This window comes from Jaculus jaculus, chromosome 13 (genome assembly GCF_020740685.1).
Source record: "Jaculus jaculus isolate mJacJac1 chromosome 13, mJacJac1.mat.Y.cur, whole genome shotgun sequence".
NCBI lineage: Eukaryota > Metazoa > Chordata > Mammalia > Rodentia > Dipodidae > Jaculus > Jaculus jaculus.
In genome coordinates, this window is record NC_059114.1 from 48288739 (window position 1) to 48311081 (window position 22343).

The 22343-nt window shown below is 44.9% G+C and overlaps 1 pseudogene; it reads left to right on the forward strand.

Moving 5' to 3' along the window:
* The first annotated feature begins 11960 nt into the window (after nt 1-11960).
* Nucleotides 11961-21845, forward strand: LOC101602183 (annotated as a pseudogene).
* The last annotated feature ends 498 nt before the right edge of the window (nt 21846-22343 follow it).

Below are 22343 nucleotides of genomic sequence, written 5' to 3' on the forward strand. Positions count from 1 at the left end.
AGTTCTCAGCACTGAAATATCTCTATTACACCTTCCAAGACTCAGGGTCCATTGAGGGAGAGGTGGCGGAAAGAATGTAAGAGCTCTCCCCAGACACACAATGGCCTGGATATCCATGACCTCACAGTGCCTGACACTACCTACACAAGACCATCATAATAGGAGGAAAAGATGATGACATCAAAATAAGAGAGGCTGATTGAGAGGGGGAGGGGATATGATAGAGAATGGAGTTTCAAAGGGGAAAGTGTGTGTGGGGGCAGGGAAGAGGGCATTACCATGGGACAATTTTTATAATCATGGAAGTTGTTAATAAAGAAAAATTTGAAAAGAAAGAAAAAAATCTCCCAACTAAAAAAAGTCCAGGCCCAGATGGATTCACTGGTGAATTTTACCAGACCTTCATGGAAGAACTAACACCATTGCTTCTCAAACTTTTTCATAAAATAGAAAAAGAAGGAATCCTACCAAACTCCTTCTACAAAGTCAGCATCACCCTGATACAAAACCAGGCAAAGATAGAACAAAAAAAGAAAATTACAGACCAATCTCCCTCATGAACATAGATGCAAAAATTCTCAAAAAATTTTGGCAAACAGAATATAAGAATGTGGGCTGGAAAGATGGCTTAGCAGTTAAGCGCTTGCTTGTGAAGCCCAAGGACCCCAGTTCGAGGCTTGATTCTCCAGGACCCACGTTAGCCAGATACACAAGGGGGCACATGCATCTGGAGTTCGTTTGCAGTGGCTGGAGGCCCTGGCGTGCCCATTCTCTCTCTCTATCTATCTGCCTCTTTCTCTCTGTGTCTGTCACTCTCAAATAAATAAAAATAAACAAAAAAAAATTTAAAAAATCCTTTGGTTTAAAAAAAAAAAGAATATATTAGAAAGATCATTCACCCTGATCAAATAGGCTTTATCCCTGAGATGCAGGGATATTTCAACATATGCAAATCAATAAATGTAATTTACATTTTATAAATGGACTGGAGAACAGAAATCAAATGATCATTTCCTTAGATACAGAAAAGAATTTGACAAAATCTAACATCCTTTCATGATAAAAGCCCTACAGAAACTGGGAATAGAAGGAAACATATCTCAACATAATAAAGGCTATTTATGACAAACCTACAGCCAACATAATACCAAATGGAGAAAAACTTGAAGATTTTTCACTAAAATCAGGAACAAGACAGGGGTGTTCACTGTCCCCACTTTTATTTAATATAGTACTGGAAGTCTCAGCCATAGCAATAAGGTAAGAGACTCACATAAAAGGGATACAAATTGGAAAGGAAGAGATCAAGTTATCATTATTTGCAGATGACATGATTCTATACATAAAGGACCTTAGAGACTCTACCAGCAAACTGTTAGAGCTGATAAACACGTATAGCCATGTAGCAGGATACAAAATAAACACACAGAAATCAGAAACCTTCCTACATGCTAACAACAAACACACAGAGGATGAAATAAGAGAATCACTCCCATTTCCAATTGTATCATAAAAATAATAATAATAAAGTACCTTGGAATAAACCTAACCAAGGAAGTGAAGGATCTCTACAATGAAAACTTTAAAATGCTCAAGTGAGAAATTGCAGAAGACACTAGAAAATGAAAGACATCCTTTGTTCTTGGATCGGAAGAATCAATATTGTGAAAATGGCAATCTTACCGAAAGCAATCTACACATTAAATGCAATCCCCATCAAAATTACAATGGCATTCTTCATGGAAATCGAAAAAAAATCTGAAATTCATTTGGAAACACCAAAAAAAAAAAACAAAACCCTCGAATATCTAAAACACTGTTGAGCAACAAAAATAAGGCTTAATACTGTTTGCAAGAACGTGCATTGACTCATTTAATTCTATTGTGGTTTGAATGTGAAATGTCCCTCAGAGAGTCAAGTACTGTTATATTTTTGTAAAAGGGTTTCGTGGCCAGGCATGGTGGCGCACGCCTTTAATCTCAGCACTCAGGAGGCAGAGGTAGGAGGATCGCCATAAGTTCAAAGCCACCCTGAGACTATGTCATGAATTCCAGGTCAGCCTGGGCTAGCGTGAGACCCTACCTTGGGAAAACAAAACAAAACAAGAAATAAATAAAGAAGGAACTATGAGTCTGAGCTAGGTGCCATGGTGCACACCTTTAATCCCAGTAGTTGTACAGCAGAGGTAGGAGGATCAACATGAGATCTAAGCCAGCCTGAGACTACATAGTGAATTCCAGATCAGCCTGGGTTAGAGCGAGACCCTCTGGGAAAAAGAAAGAATTTAAAAAGTAAGCAATTATGGTGTATAGTTTGGGCAATACAGAGAATTCTGAAGAAGAAAGGAAAATCTTTAAAACTCTACTCTCAAATGTCTAGACTGTTCCCTACACATCTGTAACCATAATGGTTTTTGGATAACCATAATGGTTTTTGAGTTAGCTCAGTGGTGAAAGGCACTCACTTACCAAACCTGATGGCCCAGGTTCGAGCCCCCGGTAACCATGCAAAGCCAGATGCACAAAGTGGTACTTGCATCTGGAGTTCGTTTGCACCAGCAAGATGCCTTGTGAACCCATTCCCTCCCTTTCTCTCCTTCAAATAAATAACTATGTTTTTATTATTGACAACTTCCATAATTATAGACAACAAACCATAATAATGCCCTCCATCTTCAATTTCTCCTTTACAACTCCACTCTCCATCATGTCTGATCCCCCTCTCAATCAGTCTCTTATTTTATCTTAATTTTTTTCAAGGAAGCATACACATTTAATTGTTTCAAGTGTATTTTCAATGTTCAGGTTATTTACATCCAAATTTACAGAAAATAAGATAAATCTGTGTCAACACAAGATAAGTGATTTATCTAAAATCTACTTCTGAATTGCGTAAATCCTACAAAAATGTAACTGTACTAGTTGGAATATATTCTGTTATTAGCAAAAGAACATTCTAAGTTCTCAGACTGAGTAACAAATTAAGCCTCTCACAACAGTCTCTCTCTTATTTTGATGTCATCATCTTTTCCTCCAATTATGATAGTCTTATGTAGGCACTGTGAAGTCATGAATATCCAGGCCATTTTATGTCTGGAGGAGCACATTGTAAGGAGTCCTACCCTTCCTTTGGCTCTTATGTTCTTTCTGCCACCTCTTCCGCAATGGACCCTGAGCCTTGGAAGCTATGCTAGAGATATTTCAGTGCTGAGCACTCCTCTGTCACTTCTTCTCAGCACGATGGTGCCTTTTGAGTCATCCCAGAGGTCACTGCCATCTGAAAAGAGAAGCTTCTCTAACCAAAAGTGAGAGTAGCATTAATATAAGGATATGAACATTAAGAGAAATGCTTACTGAGAAGTTTGGTGAGGATAATGTATGCATTTAGCCAGACACCAGCAGGCATTACAACCCTAAGGCTCATGACTTCCCCCATCATAGGTTTTCAGGATCAGGCATGTATTCCCTCCTATGGAGCCGGCCTCCAGTCCAACTAGAGAGCAGATGGCTTCAACCATATCAGACATGCCACTATTGCATTCATAGGCTCATTTGGCTTGCAGTACACACTGTTTATCTCCACTGATGACTTCTCTCTCCCATGGCGCTCCATGCAGCACAGCTTTTTCCAGCTTTCTGTCAGCTGGTCTACATGGAGGAGGTTATCAGCTCAGTTCCAGCAAGATTTCTCAGTGACCTTGCAGCCCAAGTATGTGGAGTCTTCAGCAATAGGGTCTTACCATCTATTTCTGATGGGAAACCAAGAGCCTCGGCAATGGCCTGTAATGTTTTTTGGGCATCAGGGACCTCCCTGGCCAACAACTCACTGGAAAGTATCCCATCCCTGGCAATGAAAATTTTCTAGTAACAATCTATGGTTTCTGGGAGTGGCCTTGACAAGAAAAGTAGGTTTCCATGTGACTTATTTATATGCTTCTAGATTTTGATTAACCCTCCCCCCATCCTTCCTTTACTCAATCTGTTCCCCTGACCTCACTTAGGCCTTTCCGCTCCTCCCCCCCCCCTTGTCTGTTAATCTATTTACATATATACAATACCATCCCCTTTCATCCCCTCCCAGCCCCTCCCTCCCTTATGTCCCCTTTTGTTGCAGTCCGGTTCGCATTGCTGGTAGAAATCACCCAACCAAGAGCAGCTTCTGGGAAAAAGAGATTTATTTTGGCTTACAGGCTTGAGGGGAAGCTCCATGATGGCAGGGGAAAACAATGGCATGAGCAGAGGGTGGACATCACCCTCTGGCCAACATAAGGTGGACACAGCAACAGGAGGGTGTGCCAAACACTGGCATGGGGAAACTGGCTATAAAGCCCTTAAGCCCGTCCCCAACAATATACTCCCTCCAGGAGGCATTAATTCCCAAATATCCATCAGCTGGGGAGCTAGCATTCACAACACCTAGGTTTATGGGGGACACCTGAATCAAACCACCACATTCCGCCCCTGGCCCCCATAAACTGATATCTATACATGATGTAAAATACAATGCATTCAGTCTTACTTTAAAAGTCCCCATAGTTTTTATCAATTCCAATGATGTTCATACATCCCCATAGTTCAAGATCTTTTAAATGAGCCGTAATACCAAAAAATAACCTCAAAAAACCCATAATGGCACAGAATAAATATTCACACTGCAAAAGATGGCATTGGGCATAGCAAAGAAACATTCAACCATTACAAGATTTAAAACAACCAGGGCAAACATCTGTAGCTTCAAGTCCAGCAACTCTAGCCAGGGACAAGTCTTCAAGTCCGATAATTCTAACCAGCAACAAGTCTCTGGCATTCCAATTCCGCCCCTCCAGCTAGGCTACTCACAGTCCTGGAAAACTTCATTGGGGCCGGCAGCTACTTGGCAGCCATCTCATGGTCCCGGCATCTCCACTGGGTCTCCACTGCAAGCCACGGTTCATCCTCATGGCCCCATGGGGTCTCTATGCAGGCAACCAGCAAACCTGCTTCAGACTGCCCCATGGCCATTTCTAAAACACAAGACCATGTTGCAAACTCAATGACCCTCTTTCCAGCATTTCTTATACTCCACAATACCAGGTAGGTGCCAATTTGTTAATCCAGGGGGGAATAAAGCAGACTTTGAAGAACAGGACTCCTTGAGCACTCAGGCCCTTTCAACAGAGTCTACATACTTCTTGTTGCCCCAGCACAGGTCAGCTAGCCCAGTCTCAAAGGTCGAAATCTATCAGTTGCAGCTGAACGGGCAACAGTTCACCCAAAGATTTTTCTTTCTGTGCCATATTCCTCTGCTCACACCAGTTCATTTCTACGCAAAGCAACCCTGCACAACTTCTCAGGACATGGGCATAAGAGCAAGCTTCTCTCACAAACTGCTAGCCCAGTCCAGGCAAAGCTTTTTCTCACCCTCATAAGCCAAACCTCACAGTCCATAGTTCTTACTGCATTCAGGTCTTGGAGCTCAGACCAGAATAGTCCATTAAGCTGTACTTACAGCACTGCAAGGCATCTCTTAGGCCAAGGTTTCAACTCCTTCCACATTCCTCTTGAAAATCAGCTACAAAAGGCTGAAGCCACATAGTCAGGTGTCCAGCAGCAACCCCACTCCCGGTACCACTTTACTGTTGCAGTCCGGTTCGCAGTGCTGGTAGAAATCACCCAACCAAGAGCAGCTTCTGGGAAAAAGAGATTTATTTTGGCTTACAGGCTTGAGGGGAAGCTCCATGATGGCAGGGGAAAACAATGGCATGAGCAGAGGGTGGACATCACCCTCTGGCCAACATAAGGTGGACACAGCAACAGGAGGGTGTGCCAAACACTGGCATGGGGAAACTGGCTATAAAGCCCTTAAGCCCGTCCCCAACAATATACTCCCTCCAGGAGGCATTAATTCCCAAATATCCATCAGCTGGGGAGCTAGCATTCACAACATCTAGGTTTATGGGGGACACCTGAATCAAACCACCGCACCTTTCTAACTTACTGGCCTCTGTTACTGAGTTTTATTCCAACTCACATACAAGTCCAAACATTAGTAGCTAGGAGCCACATATGAGAAAGACTATGCCATGCCTGGCTCTCTGGGCCTGGGTTATCTCACTAAGTATAATCCTTTTCAGGTCCATCCATTTCCCTACAAAATTCATAATTTCATTTTTCTTTACTGCTGAGTAGAACTCCATTGTATAAATGTGCCATATCTTCATTATCCACTCATCAGTTGAGGGACATCTAGGCTGGTTCCATTTCACAGCTATTATGAATTGAGCAGCAATAAACATGGTTGAGCATGTACTTCTAAGGAAATGGGATGAGTCCTTAGCCTTAGGATATATGCCTAGGAGTGCTGTAGCTGGGTCATATGGTTGATCAATTTTTAGCTGTTTTAGGAACCTCCACACTGTTTTCCACAATGGCTGGACCAGATTACATTCCCACCAATAGTGTAGAAGTGTTCCTCTTTTTCCACATCCTCACTAGCATTCATTGTCATTTTTTAAGAAGATGTTTGTAGGCCATCTGTATTTCTTCTTTAGAGAATTCTCTATTTAGTTCCATAGCCTTTTTTTTCTATTTTTATTTATTTGAGAGAAAGAGGAAGTGAGAGGATAGAGAGAGAGAGAGAGAGAGACAGAGAGACAGAGAGAATGGGCACACCAGGATCTTCAGTCACTGCAAACAAACTCCAGATGCATGTGCCCCTTTGTGCATCTGGCTTACGTGGGCTCTGGGGAATTGAACCTGGGTCCTTTGGCTTTGCAGGCAAGAGCTTTAACTCCTAATCCACCTCTAAGCCATCTTTCCAGCCCTATAACCTTTTTTTTTTTTTTTTTTTTTTTTGGTTTTTCAAGGTAAGGTCTCATTGTAGCTCAGGCTGATGTGCAATTCACTATGCACTATATAGTCTCAGGGTGGCCTAGAACTAACAGTGATCCTCCTACCTCTGCCTCCTGAGTGCCTGGCTTTAACCCATATTTATTGGGTTGATTGATTTATTATTATTTAGTTTTTGAGTTCTTTGTATGTCATGGATATTATTCCTCTGTCAGATGTATAGCTGGCGAAGATTTTCTTCCATTCTGTAGATTGCCTCTTTTCTCTGTTCACAGTGTCCCCTGATATTCTATCTGGGCTACCTACAAGACTGGGGTTATAGGCACACATGGCCACATCCAGACTTCTTAAATATAATTTTTTAAATGGAATTTTAAAATTTTTTATAATTAACAACTTCCATGATTGTAAACAATAAAAATAATTTTTATTATTTATTTATTTTTAAAAGGCAGAGAAAGAGAGAGAGAGAGAAAGAGAGAATGGGCATGCCAGGGCCTCTAGCCACTGCAAATGAACTCCAGACACATGTACCACCTTGTGCATCTGGCCTATGTGGGTCCTGGGGAATTAAACCTGGGCTCTTTGGCTTTGCAGGCAAGCACTTTAATTGCTAAGCCATTTCTCCAGCCCCATAGCCAGCCCTTTTAGTATTATATTATTTTCTTTTTTTGTTTTTTTGAGGTAGGGTGTCACTGTAGCCCAGACTGACTTGGAATTCACTATGTAGTCTCAGGGTGGCCTTGAACTCATGGCAATCCTCCTACCTCTGCCTCTTGAGTGCTGGGATTAAAGGTGTGCACCACCACGCCCGGCTTATTTTTTCATTTTTATTTATTTATGAGAAGATAACAGGTGTAGCAGGGTCTCTAGCCATTGCAAATGAACTCCAGACACATGTGCCGCCATGTGCATCTGGCTTACATGGGTTCTGGGGAATCGAATCTGGGTCTTCAGGCTTCGCAGGCAAGCACCTTAACCGGTAAACCAACTCTTCAGCCCCACCCTCTGACCTTCTCATGTAGGTGCTGGGGCTTGAACTCAGGCTGTCTCAGGTACTCTTGGGCCCTCATGCTTCCATGGACAGTGCTCTTTCCATCCTCCCTCTCTTATAAAGCCATCAGCTTGATGGCCTTGTCTAATTCTATCACTTTCCAAAGTTCCCACTTCTCCCAAGTATAGTCCAGGCTGTACTGGAACTTACTCTGTAGCTCTAGACTGACCTCAAACTCATAATGATCTCTCTGTCTCTGCTTCTCTCTCTCTCTCTCTGTGTGTGTGTGTGTGTGTGTTTGGATGGGCCAGGGTCTCTTGCTGCTGCAAACCAATGCCCATCTGAATTTATGTGATTGACTGGGGAATTGAACCTGGGTCAGCAGGCTTAGCAAGAAAGTGCCATTAACCTCTGAGCCATCTTCCCAATCCCTCCACTTTTTCTTAATTTTTCGCATGCGTGTGTGTGTGTGTGGGGGGGGTAGAGGACAACCTCATGTGTCGTCCATTAAAACATATTTTATTTATTTATTTATTTGAGAGGAAGAGTGAGAGAGAGAGGAAAAGGCAGAGAGAATAGACATACTAAGGCCTCTAGCCATTGCAAACAGACTCCAGATGCATGCTACTTTGTGTACATGGCTCCACAAACTCGGGCCTGCAGGTTTTTGCAAAGAAGTGCCTCTAACCATGGAACAACTCTCCAACTGGTCACTTTTTCCCCCTTTTTTTCTCTTTTTTTTTCAGGGTGGCCTCAAACTCATGGAGATCCTTTTATCTCTGCTTCCCTGGTGCTGGGGTTAAAGGCGTGTGCCACCACGCCTGGCTCCTTTTTTTTTTTTTTCTCTTTCTCGATTCGGCATCTCATGCTGGCTGAGGCTGACCTGAAACCCTCACTCTGTGTTCTCAGAGTGGCCTTGAACTCACAGTGATCCACCTACATCTGCCTCTTGAGTGCCGAGATTAAAGGTGTACGCCACCATGCCCGGCTGCTTGTTTTTTTTGTATGTGTGTGGGGGTGTGCAGCATGTATGCATGGTCATGTGTGGATGAGTATGCGCAGGTGCATGCACACATGTGTGCTCATGTATGTGGAGGCCAGAGGTTGATTTTTGGGTATCTTCCTCAGTTCCTCAGTCAACCTTTTTCCTTCAAATGAGGTCTCTCACTGAACCTGGAGCTCACTGATCTGGCTAGACTAGCTAGCCAGGGAGCCGCAGCGATTCCCTGTCTCTGCCTCACCAGTGCTGGGGTTAGAGGTGTGTACCGCCACACGGGTATTTTACCTGGGTTCTGGGGTTCCAAACACAGGACTTCATGCTTGTATGACAAGCATTTTACCCATTGAGCCATTTCCCCCGCCCCACTTTTTTTCTTTCCTCTCTTTCTTTTTTCTGTTTTTGAGACAGCTGTACTCCCCCCACCTCCCCCCACTGGCCTGGAGCTCACCCGTTAGACTAGACTTGCTGGCCTCCTTTCCCTGCCTCCCCAGTGCTGAGATTGCAAGCATAATCTTCACACTCCCCCACCCCCTAGTTTCTTTTTTTTGTTGTTGTTGTTACTTGTTTGGATTTTTTGAGGTAGGTTCCCACTCTGGCCCAGGCTGACCTAGAACTCACTATGTAGTCTCAGGCTGGCCTTGAACTCACAGTGATCCTCCTACCTCTGCCTCCTGAGTGCTGGGGTTAAAGGCATGCGCCACCATGCTCGGCTCTAGCTTTTCTTTTTCTTTTTTTTTTTTTTAAAATTTTATTTATTTGTTTATTTGAGAGCGACAGACAGAGAGAGAAAGACAGATAGAGGGAGAGAGAGAGAATGGGCGCGCCAGGGCTTCCAGCCTCTGCAAACGAACTCCAGACGCGTGCGCCCCCTTGTGCATCTGGCTAACGTGGGACCTGGGGAACCGAGCCTCGAACCGGGGTCCTTAGGCTTCACAGGCAAGCGCTTAACCGCTAGGCAATCTCTCCAGCCCTCTTTTTCATTTTTTAAAGAGCATGTGAGACAGAGAAAGAGATAGAGAGAGAATTAGCATGCCAGGACCTCTAGCCACTGCGATTGAATTCCAGAAGCACATGCCATCTTGTGTGCATGCGCAACCTTGTGAGCATGCATCACCTTGTGCATCTGGCTTACGTGGGGTCTGGGGAGCTGAACCTGCGTCCTTAGGCTTTGCAGGCAAACACCTTAACTGCTAAGCCATTTCTCCAGCCCTCCAGCTTCTTTTTAACAGGTAGGTAGGCATGTTTGCGTCAGGGGCGTGTGTTTGTGTATGTATGTGTGGGGAGGTCAAAGGACAAGCTCAGCTGTGATCCACAGGAACACCGTCCTGACGGGGTCTCGCATTGTCTTTGAGCTAACCAATTAGGCCAGACTAGCTGACCAGTGAACTCCAAGGAGCCTCCTGTCTGTACCTCTCTAGCACTGGGATTACAGGCGCATACCCCATGCCTAGCACTTGACGTATGTGCGAGGGAGCAAACTCAGGTCCTCGAGCTGCTGAGGCCAGCTCTTGACTGGCTGAGCTACCTCCTCAGCCCCACGATTTCACTTTCTTTTTCCTGTGTGTGGGTTCTTTTTGGTTTTTGACACAGGGTCAGTCTGGCCTCAGGCTTACTATGTAACTGAGAATAACTTTGAACTTCTGATTTTCCTGCTTCTACCTCCCAAGTGCTGGGATTCCAGGTAAACACTCCTATGTCCGACTTATGCAATGCTAGGAACAAACTCGGGGCTTCACGTACGATAATCTTCCCACTAAGTCACATTCCCAGCCCTAGTTTCCTCTTCCTTTTCTTTTCTTTTTTTGTTTGTTTTTTGAGGTAGGGGCTCACTGTAGCCCAGGTTGACCTGGAATTCACTAAGGAGTCTCAGGGTGGCCTCGAACTCACGGCAATCCTCCTACCTCTGCCTCCCGAGTGCTGGGATTAAAGGTGTGTGCCACCACACCCGGCTCTTTCTTTCTTTTTTTTATTTGCAAGCAGGGAGAGAGAGAGAACGGGAGAGAGAGAGAATGGGTGCACCAGGGGCTCTAGCCACTACAAATGAGCTCCAGATGCGTGCATCACTTTGTGCATCTGTCTTTATGTGGGTACTGGGCAATCAAACCCTGGTCGTTAAGCATTGTAAGCAAGTGCCTTAACTGCGAAGCCCCTCTACTTTCTTTTCTTTTCTTCTTTCTTTTTTTTTTTTTCCCCTGAGGTAGGGTCTCACTCTGGCTCAGGCTGACCTGGAATTCACTATGTAGTTTCAGGGTGGCCTCAAACTCACAGTGATCCCCTGCCTCTGCCTCCTGAGTGCTGGGATTAAAAGCATGTGCACCACCATGCCTGGCCCCTCCACTTTCTTAATAACTCACAACAAGAATTTAACTCCAGCATGACTTTCTGCATAGACAAATCATATTTAAAACATTTTTATTTATTTATTTGACAGAGAGAGAGACAAAGATAGGCAGATAGAGAGAGAACCAGCACACCAGGGCTTTTAACCATTGCAAATGTACTCCAGATGCATGTGCCACCTGTGACATCTGACTTACATGGGTACTGGAGAATCAAACCTGGTCCTTAGGCTTTACAGGCAAGCGTCTTAACCACTAAGCCATCTCTCCAGTCCCAAATCAAAATTAAAATAGCACTTCCCATTTTTTTCTCTGAGTCAGGCTCCACCCCCTTGATTGTGCAGGAAATTGAACCTAGGACCTTATGCATGCTAGGCAAGCACTCTACCTCTGACTACCCTTAAAAAATTTTTTTTAAAAACTTTTTTTTTTAAAAATTTTATTAACATTTTCCATGATTATAAAATATATCCCATGGTAATTCCCTTCCTCCCCACCCCCAAAAACTTTTTTTGAGGTAGGATTTCACTCTATCCTAGACTGACCTGGAATTCACTATGTAGTATCTTGAACTCACAGTGATCCTCCTACCTCTGCCTCATGAGTGCTGGGATTAAAGGTGTGTGCCGCCACGCCGGGGCCCTAAACTTTTCATTTTGAGCTATCATCTTACTGAGTTGCCTGAGCTGGCCTCAGCTTTTCGATTTTCCAATCTGAGCCTTCTGAGTAACTAGGATTACAGTCCTATTCCTCCAGGCCTGGTCAAATTGTAATGTAGTGAGGGAGGAGGCTGGATAGGATGTACCTAAGAGCTGCCAGAGTGCTGGGTGGGATGGGCAAGCCTGTCCCTGTACATTCCTGTATCCCCACAGCCTGCCCACCCCAGGAAGTGCTCCGCCAGGCTGCCTCCCTGCAAACTCCAGTGGGGCAATAGGTCCACCCCTCATTCCTCCCCTCCCAGGAAGATTTCTGAGCAGTCAAGGCCTCTTCCATTTGCCTCGGCTCCATTAGCCCGGGCCTGGGGGTGTGAATGGCCGTCATTCCTTGCTAAGTGCTTGAATTAGACTAATAGGTCATCTGTGCTTTTCTCTGAAGAAGGTCCGAATTCCTGGTAAACAAGCAGACCGCTCTTCCAGCCCAGGGCCCCGAGCCAAGACGGATGGAGGCACAGTGGCTGGACCGAAGCTTTTAATGGTATCCTGGTTAGCTGGATAGTTACTGCCACTAGACTAGCTTTTGGGTCACAAGGTGTGAAGCACTTTTGGCAGCCCTGAAGGATGCAATTCAGGTACAATAGACCCTGTTGGTTTGGATTTGGGGCGCACGTGGTTCAGACAGGGTCCCATGTATCCCAGGCTGGCTTTGAACTTGTTATGTAGCCAAAGATGACTTTATATTTTCCTCCCTCCTTCCCTCCCTCCCTTCCTTTCAGAAATAGAGAGAGCAAGCATGTAGGTATGCCAGGGCTTCTTGCCACTACAAATGAACTCCAGACACATGCACAACTTTGTGTGACTGGCTTTACTGGGATACTAGGGAACCATACTGAGGCTGTCAGGATTAGCAAGCAAGCTTTGTTTGATTTTGGAGGTAGGGTCTCCCTGAAGCCCAGGCTGACCTGGAACTCACTGTGTAGTCTCAGGCTGGCTCCAAACTCAGTGATCCTCCTACCTCTGCCTCCCCAGTACTGGGATTAAAGGTGTGCTCCACCACGCCCAGCAAGCAAGCGCTTTTAACCTCTGAGCCATCCCTCAAGTACCCAGAGATGACTTGGAACTTCGGCTCTCCCAGCTGCCGTGCCTCTACCTCCTGAGTGCTGAGACTAGAGTTTGTCACATGCCCAGGTTATGCAGAGCTGGGGATCAAGCACAGGGCTTACTGCAAACTAGACAGTTAAAAAAAAAATATTTACTCATTTATTTATGAGAAAGAGACAAGAAAGAGAAGGAAAGGATGGGCCTGCCAGGGCCTCATGCCACTGAAAACGAACTCCAGAAACATGTGCTAATTTGTGCATCTGGCTTATGTGGGTTCTTAACTTGGGTCCTTAAGCTTTGCAGGCAAGTCCCTTAATTACTAAGGCATCTCTCCAGCCCAGGTTTTTTTTTTTTTTTTTTTTTTTGAGAGTTTTCTATAGCCCAGGTTGGCTTCAAGCTTGCTACATAGCCAAAGATGATTTTAACTTCTGGTCCTCTCAGCAAATTGTTTCTTTTTTCTTTCTTTCTTTATTTGTAATCAGAGAGAGAGAGAAAGAAAGAGAGACAAAAAGAGAGGGAAGAGAGACAGAGAGAATGGACAAGCCAGAGCTTCCAGACGCTGGAAACAAACTTCAGATACATGAGCCGCTTTATGCAGTTGCCTTTACATGGGTCCTGGGCACTTGAACCCAAGTCATTAGGCTTTGCAGGCAAGTGCCTGACAGCTGATCCATGTCTCCAGCTCCAAATTGTTTTCTTTTTTTTAAGTTTTGTTTATTTTTATTTATTTATTTGAGAGCGACAGACAGAGAAAGAGGCAGAGATGGAGAGAATGGGCACACTAGGGCCTTTGGCCACTGCAAACAAATTCCAGATGCATGTGTGCCACCTGGTATATCTGGCTTATGTGGGTCCTGAGGAATCGAGCCTTCAACCAGGGTCTTTAGGCTTCACAGACAAGTGCTTAAAAGCTAAGCCATCTCTCCAGCTCCCAAGTTGTTTTAAGAAAAACTAGGCCTACCTGCCCACAGAAGGGCCCAAGAGGGATGACGGTCAGCAGCAGCCTGGGCTCAAGGACAGCGCAGAGGCTGCCCTGCCTGTCCAGAACCAGCCCAGAACTTGGGGAGTTCGCTGACTTTGAAGGCCAATGGGAGGAAAGGAAGCCATTCCAGGGTCGTGCTGTCCCCAGCAGGGCTGGCCAAAGTTCAGAATGGCTCAGGCCTTTTCCAATGTCAGGCACGATTCCCCCAAGCACGCGCTTCGTGTCCTCCTCACCTTGCGAAAGCTTCACTGTGCTGCAGCTTGATGCCATTGATTGTGCTTAAAAGTCTCCCCCTCCCCACGGGGCGTGGTGGCGCACACCTTTAATCCCAGCACTCAGGAGACAGAGGTAGGAGGATCGCCATAAATTCGAGGCCATCCTAAGACTACATAGTGAATTCCAGGTCACCCTGGGCTAGAGTGAGAACCCACCTTGAAAACCAAAACAACAACAACAAATAATAATAATAATAAAAGCCTTGTTTTCTTTTTAAGAGGCATGACTTTGGCATGAATTCTAAAGGCAAGGTGAGAGATTTTCTTGTTTGGAAGCCTCTCTAACTTTGACATACCTAAGAATTCAAGATTTACTGATTAAACTGAGAGTTTGGAGATGTTGCGTAGGTACCCAGGTTAAGCCAGCCATGGTGTAGGGAGAAAAGTGGCAAACACTCCGGCCTCAAAGAGTTCGTTCCACATCTTCTTTTTTTTAAATTAAATTTTATTTATTTTTTGCTAACAACTTCCATAGTTGTAAACAATATCCCATAGTAATGACCTCCCTCCCCCCATTTCCCCTTTGAAACTCCACTTTCCATCATATCCCCTCCCCCTCTCAGTCAGTTTCTCTTTTATTTTGATGTCATGCCTCCTATTATGATGGTCCTATGTAGGTAGTGTCAGGCACTGTGAGGTCATGGATATCCAGGCCATTTTGTGTCTGGAGGAACACGTAAGGAGTCCTACCCTTCCTTTTGCTCTTACATTCTTTCTGCCATCTCTTTTGCAAGGGACCCTGAGCCTTGGAAGGTGTGATAGAGATATTTCAGTGCTGAGAACTCCTCTGTCACTTCTTCTCAGTACCATGGTGCCCTCTGAGTCATCCCAAAATCACTGCTATCTGAAAAGAGAAGCTTCTCTAACCACAATAACATTAATATATGGGCATGAACATTAAGAGAAGTGCTTGCTGGGCTATTTGATGAGCATAGCATATACATTTAGCCAGACACCAGCAGACATTACATACCTAGGTGACTACCTCTGTTGTAGGTTTTCAGTATCGGGGATGTATTCCCTCTCATGGAGCAGGCCTCCAGTCCAATTAGAGGGTGATTGGTTTCCCTCATAACAGACATGCCACTATTGTACCCATTGGCTCATTTGGCCTGGCTGGCCAAATATAAGGCTTGCAGTGTCCACTGTTGAGTAATTCACTGGCGATTTTTCTCTCTCTCCCATTGAACTGCATGCAGCATGGTTTTTTCCAGCTTTCTGTCTGCTGGTCTACATGGTAGAGGTTTTCAGCTCAGCTCCAGCAGAATTTCTCAGTGACCTTATAGCCCAACTATGTGCAATCTTTAGCAATAGGGTCTTATCATGTATTCCCGGTGGGAAACCAAGGTCCTTGGCAATGACCTGTAATGTTCTGGGAGCATCAGGGACTTCCCTGGCCAACAAGTTCCTGGAAGGTATCCCATCCCTGGCATTGAAAATTTTTCTAGTAACAATCTATGGCTCCTGAGTGTTCCATTGTCCAAAAAAGTACATTTCCATATGATTTATTTATATCCTCTTAGATTTTGGTTAGCCCTCCCTCCGTCTTTCCTTTACTCAGTCTCTTTCCCTGACCTCACTTAGGCCTTTTCACCCCCATTAATCTGTTCTTTTACTTATATATAAACAATACTGTCCTATGAAGTCCCCTCACCCTCCCTTTCTATTCCCTTTATATCCCCTTTCTAGCTTACTGGCCGCTGATACTGAGTTTTATTCCTACTCACATAGGAGTCCAATTACTTGTAGCTAGGATCCACATATAAGAGAGAACATGTGACATCTGGCTTTCTGGACCTGGGTTACCTCACAAAGTATAATACTTTCCAGATCCGTCCATTTTCCTGCAAATTTCATAACGTCATTTTTCTGTACTGCTGAATAGAACTCCATTGTGTAAATATGCAACATCTTCATTATCCACTCATCAGTCTCCCCTAGGAAGGAGAAGGATAAAAGTCCAGAACTTTGGGACACTCCTGAAACCAGAAGAAAAACTGTTCACTGCGCAGAAGGTGGGATTTATCTTTCCCTGTTCTTAAGGGGGATTTGGAGTCACACAGCTGTTCTCTGGACAGTGGTGCTATCCAAGTTCTTAACTTAGAAAAACATAGTCCAAGCAGTGCTTCAGGTTTTCAAAGGCAAACTAGTTTTAACCTGTTAATAAGTAGCACTATAAAAACAGAGGAAGTGACTTCCAACAGTCAAAACAAAAGACTAAATTTTTCTCAGAGCAAGACTTCCACAATTGGTGACTGCAAAGATGTTTGTAGTTTATTTAAATTGAGTATATCCCCTATGCAGGGCAATAGCTTTAAAGATTATGTCGCACATGACTTCAGTGGTAGCAGTTTAAGTGTTAACGATGAAAATACACATGGTGAACTCCTGGACTGTGTTGGTAGTGGTATGGCCTATGGAACAAATGAGAACGTATTTGTGACTCCAGTAAGTAATCCTGTAGCAAACATTAACTTTATTTTATTTATGAGAGAGAGAGGGAGAGAGAGAGAAGGGGCAAGTCAGGGTGTTGCAGTCCGGTTTGCATTGCTGGTAGAAATCACCCAACAAGAGTAGCTTCTGGGAAAAAGAGATTTATTTTGGCTTTCAGGCTCAAGGGGAAGCTTCACGATGGCAGGGGAAAACGATGGCATGAGCAGAGGGTGGACATCACCCCCTGGCCAACATAAGATGGAACACAGCAACAGGAGGGTGTGCCAAACACTGGCATGGGGAAACTGGCTATAAAGACCTTAAGCCCACCCCCAACAATACACTCCCTCCAGGAGGCATTAATTCCCAAATATCCATCAGCTGGGAACCTAGCATTCAGAACACCTAAGTTTATGGGGGACACCTGAATCAAACCACCACATTCCACCCCTGGCCCCCATAAACTGATATCCATACATGATGTAAAATACAATGCATTCAGTCTGACTTTAAAAGTCCCCATAGTTTTTTATCAATCCCAATGATGTTCATACATCCCCATAGTTCAAGATCTTTTAACTGAGCCATAATACCAAAATATAACCTCAAAAAACCCATAATGGCACAGAATAAATATTCACACTGCAAAAGATAGCATTGGGCAAAGCAAAGAAACATTTAACCAATACAAGATTTAAAACAACCAGGGCAAACATCAAACTCTGTAGCTTCAAGTCCAGCAACTCTAGCCAGTGACAAATCTTCAAGTCCGATAATTCTAACCAGCAACAAGTCTCTGGCATTCCAATTCCGCCCCTCCAGCTAGGCTACTCACAGTCCTGGGAAACTTCACTGGGGCTGGCAGCTCCTCGGCAGCCATCTCATGGTCCCGGCATCTCCACTGGGTCTCCACTGCAAGCCACGGTTCATCCTCATGGCCCCATGGGGTCTCTATGCAGGCAACCAGCAAACCCGCTTCACACTACCCATGGCCATTTCCAAAACACAAGACCGTGTTGCAAACTCAATGACCCTCTTTCCAGCATTTTATACTCCACAATACCAGGTAGGTGCCGATTTGTTAATCCAGGGGGGATTAAAGCAGACTTTGAAGAACAGGACACTTCTTGAGCACTCAGGCCCCTTCTGAAGAGTCTACATTCTTCTTGTTGCCCCAGCACAGGTCAGCTAGCCCAGTCTCAAAGGTTGTAATTTCTCAGTTGCAGCTGAACGGGCAATAGTTCACCCAAAGATTTTTCTTTCTGTGCCATATCCCTCTGCACACACCAGTTCATTTCTACGCAAAGCAACCCTCCATAACTTCTTAGGACATGGGCACAAGAGCAAGCTTCTCACACAAACTACTAGCCCAGTCCAGGAAAAAGCTCTTTCTCACCCTCATAAGCCAAACTTCACAGTCCATAGTTCTTACTGCCTTCAGGTCTTTCAGCTCTGACCAGGATAGACCATCAAGCTTTACTTACAGCACTGCAAAGCATCTCTTAGGCCAAGGTTTCAAATCCTCCCACCTTCCTCTTGAAAATCAGCTCCAAGAGGCCAAAGTCACATAGTCAGGTGTCTAGCAGCAACCCCACTCCCGGTACCACTTTACTGTTGCAGTCCGGTTCACATTGCTGGTAGAAATCACCCAACAAGAGTAGCTTCTGGGAAAAAGAGATTTATTTTGGCTTACAGGCTCAAGGGGAAGCTTCACGATGGCAGGGGAAAATGATGGCATAAGCAGAAGGGGGACATCACCCTCTGGCCAGCATAAGATGGACCACAGCAACAGGAGGGTGTGCCAAACACTGGCAAGGGGAAACTGGCTTTAATACCCATAAGCCCACCCCCAACAATACACTCCCTCCAGGAGGCATTAATTCCCAAATATCCATCAGCTGGGAACCTAGCATTCAGAACACCTAAGTTTATGGGGGACACCTGAATCAAACCACCACACAGGGCCTCCGCCACTGAAATCAAACTCCAGATGCTTTTGCCACCTAATGGGTATAAGGAAAGTGCAAGAGAAAAGCAAAAGAGAGCACCAGACTCGACCTCTACAGACAGACAGTTTATTGAGAGAAACAGGGAAGGGCAGCAACCTTCCCAGATCCCAAGGAAAACAGACTGGACCAGCTGCAGGTCCAAGGAAGTAGATAAGGAACTATAGTTATTTATCTCTTTATTCAGCATAAGCTTTTTAAGCAAATTGTCTAGGAGGATATCCTGCCAGATGGTTTCTGTTCCCTCAAGGTTGTCTGAGCTAAGGGAAGCTTATCAATCAGGATAGAAAGAAACCTGTCAAGGCCACATGCCTCTGAGGTTTCTTTATTGCCTGCTGGTCTTAGGGATTAGTTATTAACTTTAGTTCTCTCTAGTGTTCAGGGAAGGCTGTTAACCCTTCAGTGGGCATGTGTGACCTTGCACTTCCCTCACCTTTGTGTGTCTGGCTAACGTGGGATCTGGAGAGTCAGACATGCATCTTTAGGCTTCGAGGGCAAGTGCCTTAACTGCTAAGCCATCTCTCCAGCCCAAACATTAACTTTAACGCAAACCAAACACTTTCTCCTCCTTCCGAAGTCAGAGGCAACATTTCAACACTGGAAGAGAGTGGCTTTAAGCTCACTGAGCTGGGATAAGCCAGAAGATTCCCTCTCAACCAGGAGGGTTCTTTTTAAGAACTACTTCAAAAACACAAGGGGATGCCCCCCCCCCAGAGTGGGGGATACGATAAAAAAAAAGCCAACGCATCTTGGAAGGTCGAGAGGACTGTCCACTCTTTGGGAGCATGGCTCATGGTAAGAGACAGAAGAGGAAAAGGAGGCTGTGTTGGTTTGACTCAGGTGTCCCCTGTAAACCTAGGTGTTCTGAATGCTTGGTCCCCAGCTGATGGAGATTTAGGAACTAAAGCCTCCTGGATGCAGTGCCTTGTTGGGGGCGGGCTTATGGGTGTTATAGCCAACTTTTTCTTCCCAGTGATTGGCATATTCTCCTGTTGCTGTTGACCAGAAGGTGATGTCCACCCTCTGCTCATGCCATTGGTTTTCCCTGCCATCATGAAGCTTTCCTTTGAGTCTGTAAACCAGAATAATCCCCCTCCTTCCTTTTCCCCACAAGCTGCTCTTGGTCTGGTGTTTTCTGCCAGCAATGGGAACCTGACTGTAACCCAGGTCCTCCACTCCAGCACTGACACCTTGGGTGTCTCTGAGGGTCGGCGGAGCAGTGGGTGATGCAAAGAGTGAGGTTTTGACCGTAAGCTTTGAGAACTTGTCAAGGATTCCAGCCTTGCAGGCAGTGCATGAGCTCTTCATGCAAAGCGAAAGGAAAAAATTCCAGCAAAAGGTTGCCCACGAGTTCTTAGAGGAAAGGGGTGCGGGGAAAATGGCTATACTGCAGTGTGTTCTCGTAGGACTGATTGGCAAGAAGATGGGTATAGAACAGCTGGACATCTTTTTTTTAAAATTTTTTTAAATTTTTGGTTTTTCGAGGTAGGGTCTCACTCTGATCCAGGCTGACCTGGAATTAACTCTGTCATCTCAGGGTGGCCTTGAACTCATGGCAATCCTCCTACCTCTGCCTCCCGAGTGCTGGGATTAAAGGCGTGCGCCACCACGCCCGGCAGCTGGACATCTTAACAGAGTTAAAATACAGAAATTCGAGGCATAGTCTAGCTATGATTCTACAGTCCTTGACTGCAGAGAGGTTAAACCGTGTTTGGAAAGTCAGCAGAAGTTGGCGTGAAATTGTTGCTCAAGACAAAAAAAATAAATAAATAAAGCAAATCAGAGGAGGAAATTTTATGTCTCACAGCCGACAGCAAATTCTGAGGGGGCTGTGCTAAATGTCCAGGACGCTGCCAGCCGGCTCCACCTCCCAATTCGCTCAGCCTTACACTCAGAGCAAGCACAGGCTGGGGCACCGACTTGTCAGGAAAAGCAAGGTCCAGCCCTGTCTCCTTGGGGAGAAATTCGTTTTTTTATATACTCATATTTTCTTTTCTCTTTAAATTTTTTATTATTGACATCTTCCATGATTATAAATAATATCCCATGGTAATGCCTTCCCTTCCCCCACTTTACCCTTTGAAACTCCACTCTCCATCATATCCCCTCCCCCTCTCAGTCAGTCTCCCTTTTATTTTGATGTCATGATCTTTTCCTCCTTTTATGATGGTCTTGTGTAGGTAGTGTCAGGCACTGTGAGGTCATGGATATCCAGGCCATTCTGTGTCTGGGGGGAGCACGTTGTAAGGAGTCCTACCCTTCCTTTGGCTCTTGCATTCTTTCCACCGCCTCTTCCGCAATGGACACTGAGCCTTGGAAGGTGTGATAGAAATATTTCAGTGCTGTGCACTCCAGTCACTTCTTTCTACCACCATGATGCCTTCTGAGTCATCCCAAGGTCACTGCCATCTGAAAAGAGAAGATTCTCTACCAAAAGTGAGAGTAGCATTAATATATGGGTATGAACATTAAGAGAAGTGCTTACTGGGCAGTTTGATGAACATAGTATATACATTGAGCCAGACAGCAGCAGACATTATACCTCTAGGGCTCATGACTACCCTGTTTTAAGTTTTCAGTATCAGGGATGTATTCCCTCCCATGGAGTGGGCCTCCAGTCCAATTAGAGGGCAGTTCGTATCCACCATGACAGATGTGCCACTGTTGCGCCCGTTGGCTCATTTGGTCTGGCTGGCAAAATTTAAGACTTGCAGTGTCCACTGTTGAGTATCTTGACTGGTGATTTCTCTTTCTTCCATTGAACTGCATGCAGAATGGCTCCTTCCAGCTTTCTGTCAGCTAGCTGGTCTACATGGAGAAGGCTATCAGCTCAGTCTTCAGCAGTAGGGTCCTGCCATCTATTCCTGATGGGAAACCAAGAGCCTTGGCAATGGCCTGTAATGTTTTGGGGATTGGGGAGAAATTCTGACATCTGGGCTTGCTCTTCTGTTACCTACTTGGGCAGTAAGCAGGAACTGTTTGTTAGGGTTGCCAGAATTCTGTTTACTGATGAAGCCTTAAAACCTTGCCCAAGGTGCCAATCCCCAGCCAAGTACCAGCCTTACAGGAAAAGGGGCCTGTGGAGCCGCAAAGCCTGTGGCTTTAACTTGCTGTACTATCTGTGTGCTTACCGTGGCTCTGAAGACTGTAGCAGAGGAACAGCAAGGCCAGGAAATGCAAAGGTGCGAGCCAGGACGTGCCCAATGCAAGAGGGACTTAAGACGCCTCTAAAGAGACTGAAAGAAATGTTCCTCTTGTTTGATGTTTTATCTGACTTTAAATTATGACTATTTTGAATACATGCAAATCTTCCCATTAATGACAGATGATGATTAATTCCCTGTTTCTAATCTATTATAATCCATGCCATTTTATATTTTCTTAAAAGTGATGAATCTTGAAAGAATTTTATTTTCCTATGTTGTTTACCCATTTAAAATAACTTAGTGATTTAAATAAAGAATTATCAGGCCGGACGTGGTGGTACACCTTTAATCCCAGCACTTGGAGTCAGAGGTAGGAGGGTTGCCTTGAGATCGAGGCCACTTGAGACTACATAGTGAATTCTAGGCCAGCCTGGGCTAGAGTGAGACCCTACCTTGAAAAAACAAAAACAAAAACAACAACAAAAAAAGAATTTTCAAGCCAGGCATGGTGGCACATGCCTTTAATCCCAGGACTCAGGAGACAGAGGTAGAAGGATCACCATGAGTTTGAGGCCACCCTGTG